This window comes from Somniosus microcephalus, unplaced genomic scaffold (assembly GCF_052327205.1).
Source record: "Somniosus microcephalus isolate GS21.2 unplaced genomic scaffold, FLI_Smic_1.0 scaffold352, whole genome shotgun sequence".
In the NCBI taxonomy this organism is placed as follows: domain Eukaryota; kingdom Metazoa; phylum Chordata; class Chondrichthyes; order Squaliformes; family Somniosidae; genus Somniosus; species Somniosus microcephalus.
Window position 1 is genome coordinate 202,477 of NW_028225539.1, and position 16,857 is coordinate 219,333.

Sequence of the window (16,857 nt, forward strand, 5' to 3'; positions counted from 1 at the left end):
ATATAACACTCTGATAAAACCCAGATCCCTCACTGTAAAACTCTGACATACACCACAACCCTCACTCTAACACTCTGGTATAACTCATTACACTCTGATATACCCAGCACCCCTCACTGAAACACACAGATAGACCCCACAACACTCATTGTTCCCCACACCCTTCACTGAAAAATTCTGATTTAACCACACCCATCATTATAACAATCTGATATACCCTTCACCCCTCACTGTACAACCCTGATATACACCATGCCCCTCACTGTAGCACTCTCGGTACACACCACCCCCTCACTGTAACCATCTATCAGTAAGAAAGTCTGTGACTACACAAACCGCTCTGGGTCCAGGTATATTGTGTATCAGTAAAACAGTCCGTGACTACACAAACCACTCTGGGTACAGGTATATTGTGTATCAGTAAAACAGTCCGTGACTACACAAACCGCTCTGGGTCCAGGTATATTGTGTATCAGTAAAACAGTCCGTGACTACACAAACCGCTCTGGGTCCAGGTATATTGTGTATCAGTAAAACAGTCCGTGACTACACAAACCGCTCTGGGTCCAGGTATATTGTGTGTCAGTAAAACAGTCCGTGACTACACAAACCACTCTGGGTCCAGGTATATTGTGTATCAGTAAAACAGGTTTATTAAGCATTAAACAGCCAGCACAAACAAGTAGTACTTAACAAGAAGATAGTCACAGTCTGATCGTTGAAACCCCGGCGTTCCTTCCGAGTGTCCGCGGCACAAGTCTCCTGATGTATCTTGCTGTGTTCCGTTGACCCATGCGCGCTTCCTTGGGATCTTGCTGTGTTCTGTTGACCGAAGCTCCTATCAATCTCTGGTTACACGGTGCGCTGCTTTCAATGTTCAAAACCTGTACCTTTATACCCTTTTCCCTCTCGTTTTGCCGACGTGGCAGTAATTAATCCTCTAACACCTGGTAAAAAGTCTTGCTCCCTCGTTAGCCATCTTATGACCTTGTTTGATCCTTCTGACTTTTTCTCCATGCATTACAAAGTGCCTTTATCTCAGATTTTTTGCATCTGTGTTCACTATGGAGAAGGACGATGTAGACATAAAAATCGGGCAGGGGGACTGTGATATACTTGAACATATTAGCATCAAGAGGGAGGAGGTACTAGCAGTTTTAGCAGGCTTAAAAGTGGATAAATCCCCAGGCCCGGACGAGATGTATCCCAGGCTGCTGTATGAGGCAAAGGAGGAGATTGCAGGGGCTTTGACACAAATTTTCAGAACCTCTCTGGCCACAGGGGATGTGCCAGAGGACTGGAGAACAGCTAACGTAGTACCATTATTCAAGAAGGGTAGTAGGGATAAACCAGGGAATAACAGGCCAGTGAGCCTAACATCAGTGGTAGGGAAATTATTGGAAAAAATTCTGAGGGACAGAATTAGTCTCCACTTGGAGAAGCAAGGATTAATCAGGGATAGCCAGCATGGCTTTGTCAAGGGAAGATCATGTCTGACCAATTTGATTGAATTTTTCAAGGGGGTGACTAGGTGTGTGGATGAGGGTAGTGCAGTGGATGTGGTATACATGGATTTCAGTAAGGCTTTCGATAAAGTCCCGCATAGGAGACGGGTCAAGAAGGTAAGTGCCCATGGGATCCAGGGTGCCTTGGCACATTGGATCCAAAACTGGCTGAGTGGCAGAAGGCAGAGGGTGATGGTCGAAGGTTGTTTTTGTGACTGGAAGCCTGTGTCCAGTGAGGTACCGCAGGGATCGGTGCTGGGTCCCTTGCTGTTTATGGTCTACATTATTGATTTGGATGTGAACGTAAAAGGTATGATCAGTAACTTCGCAGATGACACGAAAATTGGTGGGGTGGTAAATTGTGAGGAGGAAAGCCTCAGGCTACAGGACGATATAAACGGGCTGGTCAGATGGGCGGAAAAGTGGCAAATGGAATTTAACCCTGAAAAGTGCGAGGTGATGCATTTTGGACGGACAAATAAGGCAAGGGAATACACAATGAGTGGTAGGACCCTAGGAAGTACAGAGGGTCAGAGGGACCTTGGTGTACATGTACATAGATCCCTGAAGGCAGCGGAACAGGTAGATAAGGTGGTTAAAAAGGCATATGGGATACTTGCCTTCATTAGCCGAGGCATAGAATATAAGAGCAGGGAGGTTATGATGGAACTGTACAAAACGCTGGTGAGGCCACAGCTGGAGTACTGTGTGCAGTTCTGGTCGCCTCACTATAGGAAGGATGTGATTGCTTTGGAGAGGGTGCAGAGAAGATTCACCAGGATGTTACCTGGGATGGAGCGCCTCAGCTATGAAGAGAGGCTGGACAGGCTGGGGTTGTTTTCCTTGGAGCAAAGAAGGCTGGGGGGGGACCTGATTGAGGTGTACAAAATGATGAGGGGCATAGATAGGGTAGACAAAGAGGAACTTTTCCCCTTAGTAGGGGGGTCAATAACAAGGGGGCATAGATTCAGGGTAAGGGGCAGGAGATTTAGAGGGGATTTGAGGAGGAACTTTTTCACCCAGAGGGTGGTTGGAATGTGGAACTCAATGCCTGAAAGGGTGGTAGAGGCAGGAACCCTCACAACATTCAAGAAGCATTTGGATGAGCACTTGAAATGCCATTGCATACAAGGCTATGGACCAAATGCTGGAAAATGGGATTAGACTGGACAGGGATGGATGGGCGGCGCAGACACGATGGGCCGAAGGGCCTCTTTCTGTGCTGTAAAACTCTATGACTCTATGACTCTATGATAAGCATTTGTGGGGAGAATTGGGATGTGTATATAACCCTTTATCAAAACTCTGGACTACTCCCGCGGAACAGACTTGCATGTCTGAGGAGCTAGCTGTTTGGGTTATTGAATGTGTACACTTTGCAACTCATTGTGGTGCCAGGGCAGTGAGTGGTGTGCTTCTAAGTACTTGGTGGCATCCAAGGCTTCAAGCAATAGCACAGAACATTAGCGATCGATGCCTGACTTGTCAACAACACAACCCTGGAAAGGGAGTGTCTTGCGAATGGGGAAAAACCCCTTTACCGGAGGGTCCCTTTGAGACCCTGCAAATGGACTACATTGAGTTGGAAAGATGTCAGTGTTACAAATACGTACTTGTCATTGTAGATGTATTTAGTAAATGGATCGAGGCATATCCAACCACAGACAATAAAGCCTCTACTGTTGTTAAGGTATTGCTGAGAGAGATCATACCTCGGTATGGTATTCCAACTCGGTTAAGTTCTGACAACGGTCCTCACTTCACTGCCGAAGTGAACAAGGAACTTTGTAGCCAGTTGAACATTCATCAGCAATTGCATTGTGCTTATCGACCACAGGCTGCAGGACTTGTCGAAAGAACCAATCAGACTCTGAAGAACAAACTTGCTAAACTGGTAGCCGAAACCGGCTTAACCTGGTTGAAATTGCTTCCTGTGGCTCTCTTTCAGATCCGCACCACACCCGCGGGTAAAGCACGACTTACCCCTGCTGAGATTATCTATGGTAAACCACTCAAGACTCCCTGGAACCAAAATGCTGCTACAACGGTGCATTTTCACCATATGACTGAAGAAATGACGACCTATGTCTTGGCTCTTACTAAGGTTTTACATAGGCTGCATTCACAAGTCCGTGCTGCATATGGTGAACTTCCTGACTTATCTGCTTCTCTAAAAATTGAACCAGGTTCGTATGTGATGGTTAAGAACTGGACTCGTAAAAGTCTAGATCCAAGGTGGGAAGGTCCATATCAGGTCTTACTAACAACCCCGACTGCAGCTAAGGTCGAGGGAAGAAGCGCATGGGTGCACTTCCACCATTGTAAATTGATTGGAGAAACCAATCAAAAGGGGGGGAGATAATTAGTAGATTTCAGTACAGTATAGAGTAGATTTTACGAACAATCATTAATTTTATTTTAATTGATAAGAGACTACAGAACTCACGCTCGGCCTTGATAAAGGTGACTGCAGTTTTACGAGGTCTGGTGTTGTGTTTGGATTGTTTTGGCCTGCCAAAATCCTACTTTTATTATACTTATTATACGATTTCTAATTTTTAATTTTTAAAATTTTAGCTTTAAGTTTTTAACTTTGGATCTTGTGTAAGCAGTTTGTTTTCCAGATTAATAACTAATAAGTCGCATTGATTGATCACGGAGGATCAAGATGAGGACCTTATTACTGCTTCTGAGCGTTATCCTGCTCGCGGGCGGGGCGTTCAATCGACTGAAGAAATGTGCCGAAGAGATATTCTCCAGTACAAAGACAAGAATCTTAAAGCTTTCGGATCCTGGAACGTGACTAAATGGGACTTCTGTAATGGACTATTAAAAAAGGAAATCATCAGAAGAAGAAATTGAATTACTAAATATATAGAGGGTGAAGCGAGTGAGATGGTGAAGGAATTAATGGAGGAGGAGTATAATAGACTCAATAAAGTAGAGATGAACCAGTAGGATGAAGCCCAGAATCACAGGGTACCTTAGATGGTTATCATGGAATGATAAAAGGGGGGAATGAGAATATAGAATGCAAAGATAAGGTAACAACTCGCTCCGCATGGCCAAGGACCCTGCCAATCTAAAATGGAGGACCCTGTTAGCCTAAAATGGTGGTGCAATGTCGACATCGCTGAGTCACTTGCATATTGTGAGAGATGATCATGTTAATTCAAGAAACTGAAGGCAGCAGGAAGTAAAATGCTAATATGGCTGGCACCCACGATGTCACACCTTGCTGGTGGAACAATGTAGGGTGGAGTGCAAAGGGTATACTGACAATAGGCGATCCGAAAACACATTACCATGCATTACCATAATGATTAGGTGATCGTGAAACCATTACCTGCATATTTTCTATATTATAAACCAGTGAACTGTGACTTCTTTATTTCAAACTGCCAGGCCAGGACATCACTTTAAACTGTGTACGTGCCTCGCTCGGGATTGGTGTAGAATGTACGATGTGTTAATGTCTTTTCAAAAGTAAAGTATAATAATGTGACCCACTGTATGAAAGATTGCTTGCTCTGGTGGAACCTGTCGAGACTCTGCTGGAGTCAGAACGGTGCTGTATCAGAGTAAGTCTCCCGGGACAACAGAATAAAACAACTGTTGAACTAAACCAGTATTCGACTCAGTGTTTGTACTGAACCAGATTGAGGACCAAAAAAATCCGTTTCAACACAGGAACAAGGATGTCTTGCTGCAGTTGTACAGGGCCTTGGTGAGACAACACCTTGAGTATTGTGTGCAGTTTTGGTCGCCTTATCGGAGGAAGGATGTTCTTGCAATGGAGGGAGTGCAGCGAAGATTCACCAAACTGATACCTGGGATGGCAGGAATGACGTATGAGGAGAGATTGGGTCGATTGGGCTTGTACTCGCTGGAGTTTAGAAGAATGAGAGGGGATCTCATTGAAACTTATAAAATTCTAACATGACTAGACAGACTAGATGCAGGGAGGATGTTCCTGATGGTTGTGGGTTCCAGAACCAGGGGTCGCATAGAAACATAGAAGATAGGAGCAGGAGTAGGCCATTCGGCCCCTCGAGCCTGCTCCGCCATTCAATGAGATCATGGCTGATCATCCAAATTCAGTACCCTGTCCCTGCCTTCTCCCCATAACCCTTGATCCCTTTAGCCTTAAGAAATATATCTAACTCCTTCTTGAATATCTAACTCCTTCTTGAATATATTTAATGAATTGGCCTCAACTGCCTTCAGTGGTAGAGAATTCCACAGGTTCACCACTCTCGGTGAAGAAATTCCTCCTCATCTCAGTCCTAAATGGCTTACCCCTTATCTTTAGACTTAGAGATGAGGAAGAATTACTTCACCCAGAGAGAGGTGAGCCTGTGGAATTCTCTACCACAGAAGGCACTTGAAGCCAATTCATTAAATATATTCAAGAAGGAGTTGGATATATTTCTTAAGGCTAAAGGGAGCAAGGGATATGGGGCGAAGGCAGGGACTGGGTACTTAACTTGGATGATCAGCCATGATCTCATTGAATAGCGGAGCAGGCTCGAGTGGCCGAAAGGCCTACTCCTATACATAGATACATAGATACATAGAAGATAGGAGCAGGAGTAGGCCATTCGGCCCTTCGTGCCTGCTCCGCCATTTAATGAGATCATGGCTGATCCTTTAATTCAGTATCCCGTCCCCGCCTTCTCTCCGTAACCCTTAACCCCTTTTGCCCGTAGAAATATATCTAATTCCCTCTTAAATATATTTAATGAGCTGGCGTACACTGCCCTCTGTGGCAATGAGTTCCACAGGTTCACCACTCTCTGAGTGAAGAAATTCCCCCTCATCTCTGTCCTAAATGGTTTAGCCCTTATCCTTAAATTATGTCCTCTAGTTCTGTTCTCACCCGCCAAGGGAAACATTCCTTCTGCATCCAGTCTGTCTAGACCTGTCAGAATTTTATACACTTCTATGATGTCCCCTCTCAATCTTCTAAACTCCAGTGTGTACATCCCTAAACTACATAGTCTCTCCTCATAGGTCATTCCCGCCATTCCTGGTATCAGCCTGGTGAATCGCCGCTGCACCCCCTCCATGGCAAGAACATCCTTCCTCAGATGAGGCGACCAAAACTGTACACAGTACTCGAGGTGTGGTCTCACCAGTGCCCTGTACAGCTGCAGCAAGGTATCCCTGTTCCTGTATTCTAACCCTTTTGCTATGAAGGCCAGCATACCGTTTGCCTTCTTGACCGCCTGTTGCACCTGCATGCTCGCCTTCAGTGACTGGTGTACAAGAACACCCAGGTCTCTCTGTACTTCCCCCTCTCCCAATCTATTGCCATTTAAATAATAATTTGCCCTCCCGTTCCTGCACCCAAGGTGGATAACTTCGCACTTGTCCACATTATAGTGCATCTGCCATTTATCCGCCCAATCGCCCAGTCTGTCCAAATCGCTCTGGAGCTTCCTGGTCTCTTCCTCTGAGCCCACCCCACCTCCTAGTTTAGTGTCATCTGCAAATTTGGAAATGCTGCATCCGACTCCCTGATCCAGGTCATTAATGTAAATTGTGAACAGCTGGGGGCCCAGGACAGATCCCTGTGGTACCCCACTTGTTACTGCCTGCCATTCAGAAAATGAGCCGTTTATTCCAACTCTCTGTTTTCTATCTGACAGCCAGTTCCCTATCCACGCCAAAACTTTCCCCTTTATCCCATGAGCCTCAATTTTCCATGCTAATCTTTTATGTGGGACCTTATCGAAGGCCTTTTGGAAGTCCAGGTACACCACATCTACTGGCTCTCCCCCATCTATTCTACCAGTTACTCCCTCAAAAAATTCCAATAGATTAGTCAAGCACGATTTACCCTTTGTAAATCCATGTTGACTCTGTCCTATCCTGTCCCCATTTGCTAAGTGCTCCGCTATTTCATCCTTAATGATGGACTCCAGCATTTTGCCCACAACTGATGTAAGGCTTACAGGTCTGTAATTACCTGCTTTTTCCCTACCCCCCTTTTTGAATAGTGGGGTAACGTTAGCTACCCTCCAATCCATCGGCACTGTTCCCGAGTCTAATGAATTCTGAAAAATCATCCTTAGTGCATCCGCTATCTCTAGGGCCACCTCCTTCAGTACCCTAGGATGCATGTTATCAGGCCCTGGGGATTTGTCCACCTTCAATCCCTTTAGCTTCCTTAACACCATATCCTTAGAGATATTGATTTGCGTCAGTTCCTCCTTTGCCAATGTCCCTATTTTTCCCGATATCCCAGGGAGGTTTTTTGTGTCTTCCTTCGTAAAGACTGACCCAAAGTATGCATTTAGTTGATCTGCCATTTCCTTATTTCCCATTATATATTCCCCCGTATCTGACTGCAATGGACCAACTTTGGTTTTCACCAGTCTTTTCCTTTTGATATATTTATAAAAGCTTTTGGAGTTAGTTTTTATATTTTCCGCCAGCTTGTTTTCGTAAGCTATTTTGCCCCTCTTGATCATGCCCTTTGCCCTCCTTTGCTCTATCTTAAACTGTTCCCAATCTTCCGCTCTGGCGCTTTTTTTGGCTATTTTATACGCCCTATCTTTGGATTTTATGCTGTCTCTAATTTCCCCTGTTATCCACGGTTGAGTCACCTTTTTAGATTTCCTTTTATGCCAGATTGGTATAAACAATTTTTGCAATTTTGTCATTCTATCTTTAAATGTTTGCCATTGTTTATCTACCTCCAGTCCTCTCAGGAACGTTGTCCAATCAGACCTACTCAGTTCCCGTCTCATGGCATCATAATTCCCCTTGTTTAAATTCAGGACCTTAGTCTCTGAGTCAATTTCTTCGCTCTCCATTTCGAGTGAGAAATCGATCATGTTATGATCGCTCTGACCCAAGGGTCCCCGTACAACAAGATTACTGATTAGTCCCTTCTCATTGCACAGTACCCAGTCCAATATAGCCTGTTCCCGAGTTGGTTCCTCGACATATTGATCCAGATAACCATCCCTTAAACACTCAAGGAATTCCTCCTCCTCATTATTTTTACTGATTAGGCTAGTCCAATCTATATGTAAGTTAAAGTCACCTGTGATGACAGCTGTGCTCTTATTGCACGCTTCTCTAATTTCCCTCGTGATGCCCTCCCTAACCTCTATTTTACTATTTGGAGGCCTATATACCACTCCTATTAATGTTTTTCGCCCCTCGCTATTTCTTAGCTCCACCCATATAGATTCTGTATTAACTGAGTTAATATCCTTCCTTTCAATTGCATTTATCCCCTCTTTTACTAGCAATGCTACCCCTCCTCCCTTTCTTTTTTGTCGATCCTTCCTAAATACTGAATACCCCTGTATGTTAAGCTCCCAGCCCTGCTCACCCTGCAACCATGTTTCCGTAATCCCAATTAGATCATAATTATTAACCTCTATTTCCACAGCTAATTCATCTACCTTGTTCCTGATGCTTCTCGCATTAAGGTATAAAACCCTCAGGCTTTTTTTATGCTCACATTTTTTATGAATTAGTTTGGCCCTTTGTTTTTTGTTCCTCACCCTTTTACCATTTATTTCTGTCTGCCTTTCACTTTCCTCTATTTCACTACATAGGTTTCTAGCCCCCTGCCATACTAGTTTAAATGCTCCCGAACTGCTTTATCAAAAATTACCCCGAGAACATCAGTTCCATCTCTGCACAGGTGTAGACCGTCCCTTTTGTATAGGTCACACCTACCACAAAACTGGTTCCAATGCCTCAAAAATTTAAAACCCTCCCTCTTACACCACTGCTCAAGCCACGTATTTAGCCTAACTATCCTGTTCTCTGTACTCTTACTAGCACGTGGCACTGGTAGTAATCCAGAGATTACTACCTTCGAGGTCCTACTTTTTAGCTTGGCTCCTAACTCCCTAAATTCTACTTGTAGGACCTCTTCTATGTTTCTTCCATGTTTAATCATAAGAATACATGAGAGGGGGTGTCCCTTTAAATGTGGAGGGGGCGGGTGTCCCTTTAAATGTGGAGGCGCGGGTCCGCGCATGCTCAATCGGCCCCACCACAACACCAGGCTGCCAGTGCGCCTGCGCGGGGTCTCCGGGGAGCGGCCGGAAGGCCGGGCCCGGGGAAGAGGCGGAATCAGCGGCCGGGGTAAAGTCAACTGTTGGGGAATCGATTTAAGTCGAGGTGAGGGGGGGAGCGGAGAGCGAGATTATAAAGTAAAAGACGAGAAAACCAAACCTGAGAGTCGGGCGGGCGGGACCTCCGCGGACGTCAGACGGAGCGGATTGAGCCGGAGCAACGTGAATCTGACTGACGGGAGCGCGGACCAATAGGAAGAGGGCTAAGCTGGGAGGACTGAACTGGGCGGCCTGGTCCTCCAATCAATGGCGGCGCGGCTAAGGGGCGGGACCTTCCTCCCCGGCGCTGGTAGGCTGGGGCCCGATTGTGACGTCATCAGAGGAAGAGGCAATTCAGGTGGATGGAGGCCCGGCCTGTGACTGACGGGTGCTTTGACCAATTGGACGAGGGCTGAGGTGGGCGGACTGAACTGGGCGGCCTGGTCCGTCAACCAATAGCGGCGCGGCAAGGGGCGGGGCCTCCTCTCTAGCTCAGGTGCGCTGGGGCCGATTGTGACGCGCTGTCCCGAGGTGAGAGCAGCTCAGTCAGCACAGAGCTGGGGCTGGAATCTGGGAGAGGGGCCTCAGGCAGCACAGAGCTGGGGCTGGAATCTGGGAGAGAGGCCGCAGGCAGCACAGAGCTGGGGCTGGAATCTGGGAGAGGGGCCTCAGGCAGCACAGAGCTGGGGCTGGAATCTGGGAGAGGGGCCGCAGGCAGCACAGAGCTGGGGCTGGAATCTGGGAGAGAGGCCGCAGGCAGCACAGAGCTGGGGCTGGAATCTGGGAGAGGGGCCTCAGGCAGCACAGAGCTGGGGCTGGAATCTGGGAGAGGGGCCGCAGGCAGCACAGAGCTGGGGCTGGAATCTGGGAGAGGGGCCTCAGGCAGCACAGAGCTGGGGCTGGAATCTGGGAGAGGGGCCGCAGGCAGCACAGAACTGGGGCTGGAATCGGAATCTGGGAGAGGGGCTGCAGGCAGCACAGAGCTGGGGCTGGAATCTGGGAGAGAGGCCGCAGGCAGCACAGAACTGGGGCTGGAATCTGGGAGAGAGGCCGCAGGCAGCACAGAGCTGGGGCTGGAATCTGGGAGAGGGGCCGCAGGCAGCACAGAGCTGGAGCTGGAATCAGAATCTAGGAGAGGGGCCGCAGGCAGCACAGAGCTGGGGCTGGAATCTGGGAGAGAGGCCGCAGGCAGCACAGAACTGGGGCTGGAATCTGGGAGAGGGGCCGCAGGCAGCACAGAGCTGGAATCTGGGAGAGGGGCCGCAGGCAGCACAGAGCTGGAGCTGGAATCAGAATCTAGGAGAGGGGCCGCAGGCAGCACAGAGCTGGCCGCAGGCAGCGGGCCTGGCAAAGGGGCACAAGCTTCATAATACAAGCTTCTTTGACATGCACATTTGTTTCCTGCAGACAAACTTGGTTACTGCAAAAAAAACTGTTTAACAATTCATCATAACTCCCCTGCTTTAGGGGAGGCGTAGAGTGCAAAAAGCAAGGAAGTTATGGTGAAACTGTGTGAAAGACTGGAGTCAGCTGTGGCTCAGTGGATAGTAGAGTCAGAAGGTTGTGGGTTCAAGATAGACTTGCACTTGTAAGAACATAAGAAATAGGAGCAGGAGTCAACCATTCGGCCCTTCGAGCCTGCTCATATACATATAAATGACCTGGATATTGCAATGCAGTGTAGAATTTCTAAATTTGCCGATGCCACACGCCCAAATTTGGTGACAAACAGTGAGGGTGATACCAATCGACTGTAACAGGACATGGAAAGGCTAGGAGAATGGGCAGACAGGTGGCAGATGGAATTTAATACAGAGAAACATAGAAGATAGGAACAGGAGTAGGCTATTCGGCCCTACGAGCCTGCTCCGCCATTCAATGAGACCATGGCTGATCATCCAAATTCACTACCCTGTCCCTGCCTTCTCCCCATATCCCTTGATCCCTTTAGCCTTAAGAAATATATCCAACTCTTGAATATATTTAATGAACTGGCCTCCACCGCCCTCTGTGGCAGAGAATTCCACAGGTTCACCACTCTCTGGCTGAAGAAATTCCTCCTCATTTCAGTCCTAAATGGCTTACCCCTTATCCTTAGACTATGACCCCTGGTTCTGGACTCCCCGGCCATCAGAACCATCCTTCCTGCATCGAGCCTGTCCAGGCCTGACAGAATTTTATAGGTTTCAATGAGATCCCCTCTCAATCTTCTAAACTCGAGTATAAGCCCAATCGACCCAATCTCTCCTCATACGTCATTCCTGCCATCCCAGGTATCAGCCTGGTGAATCTTCGCTGCACTCCTTCCATGGCAAGAACGTCCTTCCTCAGATAAGGCGACCAAAACTGCACACAATACTCAAGGTGCGGTCTCACCAAGGCCCTGTACAACTGTAGCAAGACATCCTTGTTCCTGTACTCGAACCCTCTTGCTACGAAGGCCAACATACCATTTGCCTTCTTAACCGCCTGCTGCACCTGCATGCTTACCTTCAGCGACTGGTGCACAATAACACCCAGGTCTCTTTGCACTTGCCCTTCTCCCAATCTATTGCCATTCAAATAATAATCTGTCTTCCTGTTTTTGCCACCAAAGTGGATAACCTCACATTTATCCACATTATAGTGCATTTGCCATGTTTCTGCCCAATCACCCAACCTGTCCAAATCGTACTGGAGTTTCACGACATCCTCCTCACAGCATACCCTCCCACCCAGCTTTGTGTCGTCTGCAAATTTGGAGATATTACATCCAATTCCCTCGCCCAGATCATTAATATAGATTGTGAACAGCTGGGGTCCTAGGACCGATCCTTGCGGTACCCCACTATTCACTGCCTGCCACTCGGAAAACGACCCATTTATTCCAACTCTTTGCTTTCTATCCGCCAACCAGTTCTCTATCCAAGTTAATACCTTGCCCCCAATCCCATGTGCCTTAATTTTGCACGCCAATCTCTTATGCGGGACCTTATCGAAAGCCTTCTGAAAGTCCAAATACACCACATCCACTGGTTCTCCCTTAACTATTTTACCAGTTACATCCTCAAAAAATTCCAGTAGATTAGTCAAGCATGATTTACCTTCTGTAAATCCATGTTGACTTTGTCCGATCCTGTCACTGCTTTCCAAGTCTTCTGCTATTGCATCTTTTATAATGGACTCTAGCATTTTCCCCACTACCGATGTCAGGCTTACCGGTCTATAATTCCCCGCTTTTTCTCTGCAACCTTTTTTTGAATAGTGGGGTAACATTAGCTACCCTCCAATCCATGGGTACTGTTCCAGAGTCTATCGAGTTCTGGAAGATGATCAGCAATGCATCTATTATTTCTAGGGCCACTTCCTTAAGTACCCTGGGATGTAGATTATCAGGCCCTGGGGATTTATCGGCCTTCAGTCCCATCAATTTTCCTAACACCATTTCCCTACAAATACTGATTTCTTTCAGTTCCACCCTTTCATCAGACCCTATGATCCGCGGTATTTCTGGGAGGTTATTTGTGTCCTCCTTTGTGAAGACAGAACCAAAATATGTATTTAGTTGTTCTACCATTTCTTTGTTACCCATTATAAATTCCCCTGATTCTGACTGCAAGTGACCTACGCTTGACTTCACCAATCTTTTTCTCTTCACATATCTATGAAAGCTTTTACACAGTCAGTTTTTATGTTCCCTGAAAGCTTACTCTCATATTCTATTTTCCCTTTCTGAATTAATCCCTTTGTCCTCCTTTGTTGAATCTTAAACTGCTCCCAATCCTCAGGATTATTGCTTTTTCTGGCCAATTCATATGTCCTCTCCTTCGATCTTATGCTATCCCTAATTTCCCTCGTTAGCCACGGTTGAGTCACCTTTTTTGTTTTATTTTTATGCCAAACTGGAATGAACAAATTCTGTAGCTCATCCATTCGGTCTTTGAATGTTTGCCATTGCCTCTCCACCGTCAACCCTTTGAGTGCCATTCCCCAATCAATCCTACCCAACTCGCTCCTCAGACCATCGTAGTTTCCTTTATTTAAATTGAGGACCCTAGTCTCTGAGTCAACTACTTCATTCTCCATCTTAATGAAGAATTCAATCATATTATGATCGCTCCGACCCAAGGGGCCTCGTACAACAAGATTGCTAATTAATTCTTTCTCGTTACATAATACCCAGTCTAAGATGGCCTGATCTCTGGTTGGTTCCTCGACATATTGGTCCAGGAAACCATCCCGTAAACACTCCAGGAATTCCCCCTCCACAGTATTGTTACTAATTTGGTTAGCCCAATCTATATGTAGATTAAAGTCACCCATGATGACTGCTGTGCCCTTATTGCACGCTTCTTTAATTCCCCTTTTAATGCCATCCCCAACCTCCGCCTTACTGTTTGGAGGTCTATATACCACTCCCACTAATGTTTTTTTCCCCTTAGTATTTCTCAGTTCTACCCATACAGATTCCACATCATCAGAGCTAATATCCTTCATTACAATTGTGTTAATCCCTTCTTTAACCAGTAATGCTACCCCACCTCCCTTTCCTTTTTGCCTATCTTTCCTGAATATCGAATACCCTTGGATGTTGAGTTCCCAGTCTTGGCCATCCTTGACCCATGTTTCCGTAATCCCAACCAAATCATATTCGTTTACCTCTATTTGCGCAGCCAATTCATCCACCTTATTACAAATGCTCCTCGCATTAAGACACAAAGCCTTCAGGCTTGTTTTTTTAACGCTCTTAGACCTATTAGAATTATTATTTACTGTGGCCACGTTTGATTTAAACCGTTGATTTCTCTGACTGCCACTTTTGCTTTTCTCCTTGTGATGCGCTATCAATTCTAATAAGAGGCCGAGCAGAGTTCAGAACGACAGGCTTTTATTAACTACTGAATTGCACTTCAGACAGATCAGGACTATGCCTCTAGTGGACGACCGAATGCCTGGAGCTGCCATGCGGCCGTCCTTATACTCGGTAGCCGAGGGCGGAGTCAGCTGAGGCATAGTCAGACGTAACAGTGAAACAAGAGTGAACGACGACAACAACAACAACAACAAGTGAACACAGTGAACTACAGTGGTTTACCACATTCACCCCTCGTTTAAAATTAAGTCCGGTGGGGTGAAGTGTATCAAAAGTTCGAGTAGGCGAGTCTGTCGGGCGGCCTCGTTTGCCGTCGAGATCTTCGTGGCGACGGTTGCGATGTTACAGCTTCCAACGACGCGTCTTGAGCGGGGTCGGGCACCGGTGTATCGTCCCCTTTGGTGTTGGGTGGGCGAGTGGACTCCGGCTGGTCCTGGGGTCACGGCATGCCGTCTACTGGGGTGGAATGGATAGGGGTGAGAATTTGGTCTACTGAATTTTGGGCCGTGTCGAAGGGGGTCGTGGTGGAGGGCAATGGTGACGGGTCAGTGGACCCCGAGGGTGCCAGATCTCTAATGGAGACTGTATCCTCCCGCCCGTCCGAGTATGCCACGTAGGCGTACTGGGGGTTGGCATGGAGGAGGTGAACCTTCTCTACCAGGGGAGCCGTTTTGTGGGACCTTACATGCTTCCTCAGCAGGACGGGCCCTGGAGACGTCAGCCAGTGTGGTAGTGAGGTACCGGATGTGGACCTCCGGGGAAAAACGAACATTCGCTCATGGGGGGTGGCGTTGGTGGCCGTACACAGCAGTGACCGGATGGAGTGGAGCGCATCAGGTAGGACATCCTGCCAACAGGAGGTCGGAAGGCCCCTAGATTTTAAGGCTAGGAGGGCCGCCTTCCAAACCGTCGCGTTTTCTCTTTCAACCTGTCCGTTCCCCCGGGGGTTGTAGCTGGTGGTCCGGCTTGAGGCAATACCTCTCATGAGCAGGTACTGACGGAGTTCGTCGCTCATGAAGGACGAGCCCCGGTCGCTATGAATATAGCTGGGAAAACCGAACAGAGCAAAGAGGTTGTGCAGGCATTTAATGACCGTAGCGGTGGTCGTGTCCGGGCAGGGGATGGCGAAAGGGAAACGGGAGTACTCATCAACTATGTTGAGGAAGTACACATTACGGTCAGAGGAGGGGAGGGGCCCTTTAAAGTCGACACTCAGGCGCTCAAAAGGGCGGGTGGCCTTGATCAGGTTTGCTCTGTCAGGCGTATAGAAGCGCGGCTTGCACTCTGCACAGACTGGGCAGCTCCTGGTCATGGTCCTGACCTCCTCGATGGAGTAAGGCAGGTTGCGGCCTTTAATGAAATGGAAGAACCTGGTGACCCCCGGGTGGCAGAGGTCGTTGTGGAGGCCCCGTAGTCTATCGATCTGCACGGTGGCGCATGTGCCTCGCGATAGAGCATCTGAGGGTTCGTTAAGTTTCCCGGGCCGGTACAAGATGTCGTAATTGTAGGTGGAAAGTTCAATTCTCCACCTCAAAATCTTGATTTTTGATTTTGCCCCTCTGCTTGTTGTTGAACATGAAAGCGACTGAACGTTGGTCAGTAAGCAGGGTAAATCGTTTTCCAGCCAGGTAGTGCCGCCAGTGGCGCACCGTCCTCCACAATGGCCTGGGCCTCTTTTTCCACAGAGGAGTGTCTGAGTTCGGAGCCCTGGAGGGTTCGTGAAAAAAAGGCCACGGGTCTTCCCGCCTGGTTAAGGGTAGCGGCCAGGGCAAAGTCGGATGCATCGCTCTCCACCTGGAAGGGGATGGACTCGTCTACCGAGTGCATGGTGGCCTTGGCAATGTCGTCTTTTATACGGTGAAAGGCTGAGCAGGCCTCCGCCGTCAGGGGGAAGGAGGTGGACTTGATAAGTGGACGGGCTTTGTCCGCATAATGAGGGACCCACTGGGCGTAATAGGAAAAGAAGCCCAGGCACCTTTTGAGGGCCTTGAGACAGTGGGGCAGGGGAAGTTCCATCAATGGGCGCATCCGGTCAGGGTCAGGGCCGATGACTCCGTGTTCCACCACGCAACCAAGGATAGCGAGGCGGGCTGTGCGGAATATGCACTTTTCCTTGTTGTACGTGAGGTTTAGGAGTTGGGCCGTGCGAAGGAACTTATCAAGATTGGCGTCATGGTCCTGCAGGTCATGGCCGCAGATGGTCACGTTGTCCAGGTAGGGAAACGTGGCCTGTAACGCATTCTCGTCGACCATCCGGTCCATCTCCCTCTGGAAGATGGAGACACCGTTGGTGGCGCCGAAAGGAACCCTGAGTAAGTGAAAAAGACGGCCGTTTGCCTCGAAAGCTGTGTACTGGCGGTCCTCGGGGCGGATAGGGATTTGGTGGTATGCTGCCTTGAGGTCAATGGTCGAGAAA

General features: G+C 47.8%; 1 long non-coding RNA gene across 1 annotated transcript; it reads right to left on the reverse strand.

Annotated features, from left to right (window-relative positions):
* Positions 1–628: 628 nt before the first annotated feature.
* On the reverse strand, positions 629–9,836 carry LOC147081804 (uncharacterized). The gene is made up of 2 exons (XR_015076442.1): positions 9,711–9,836; positions 629–1,062 (listed from the first exon to the last, which is right to left on the reverse strand). It is a non-coding gene; the product is annotated as an uncharacterized LOC147081804 (long non-coding RNA).
* Between the last annotated feature and the right edge of the window lie 7,021 nt (positions 9,837–16,857).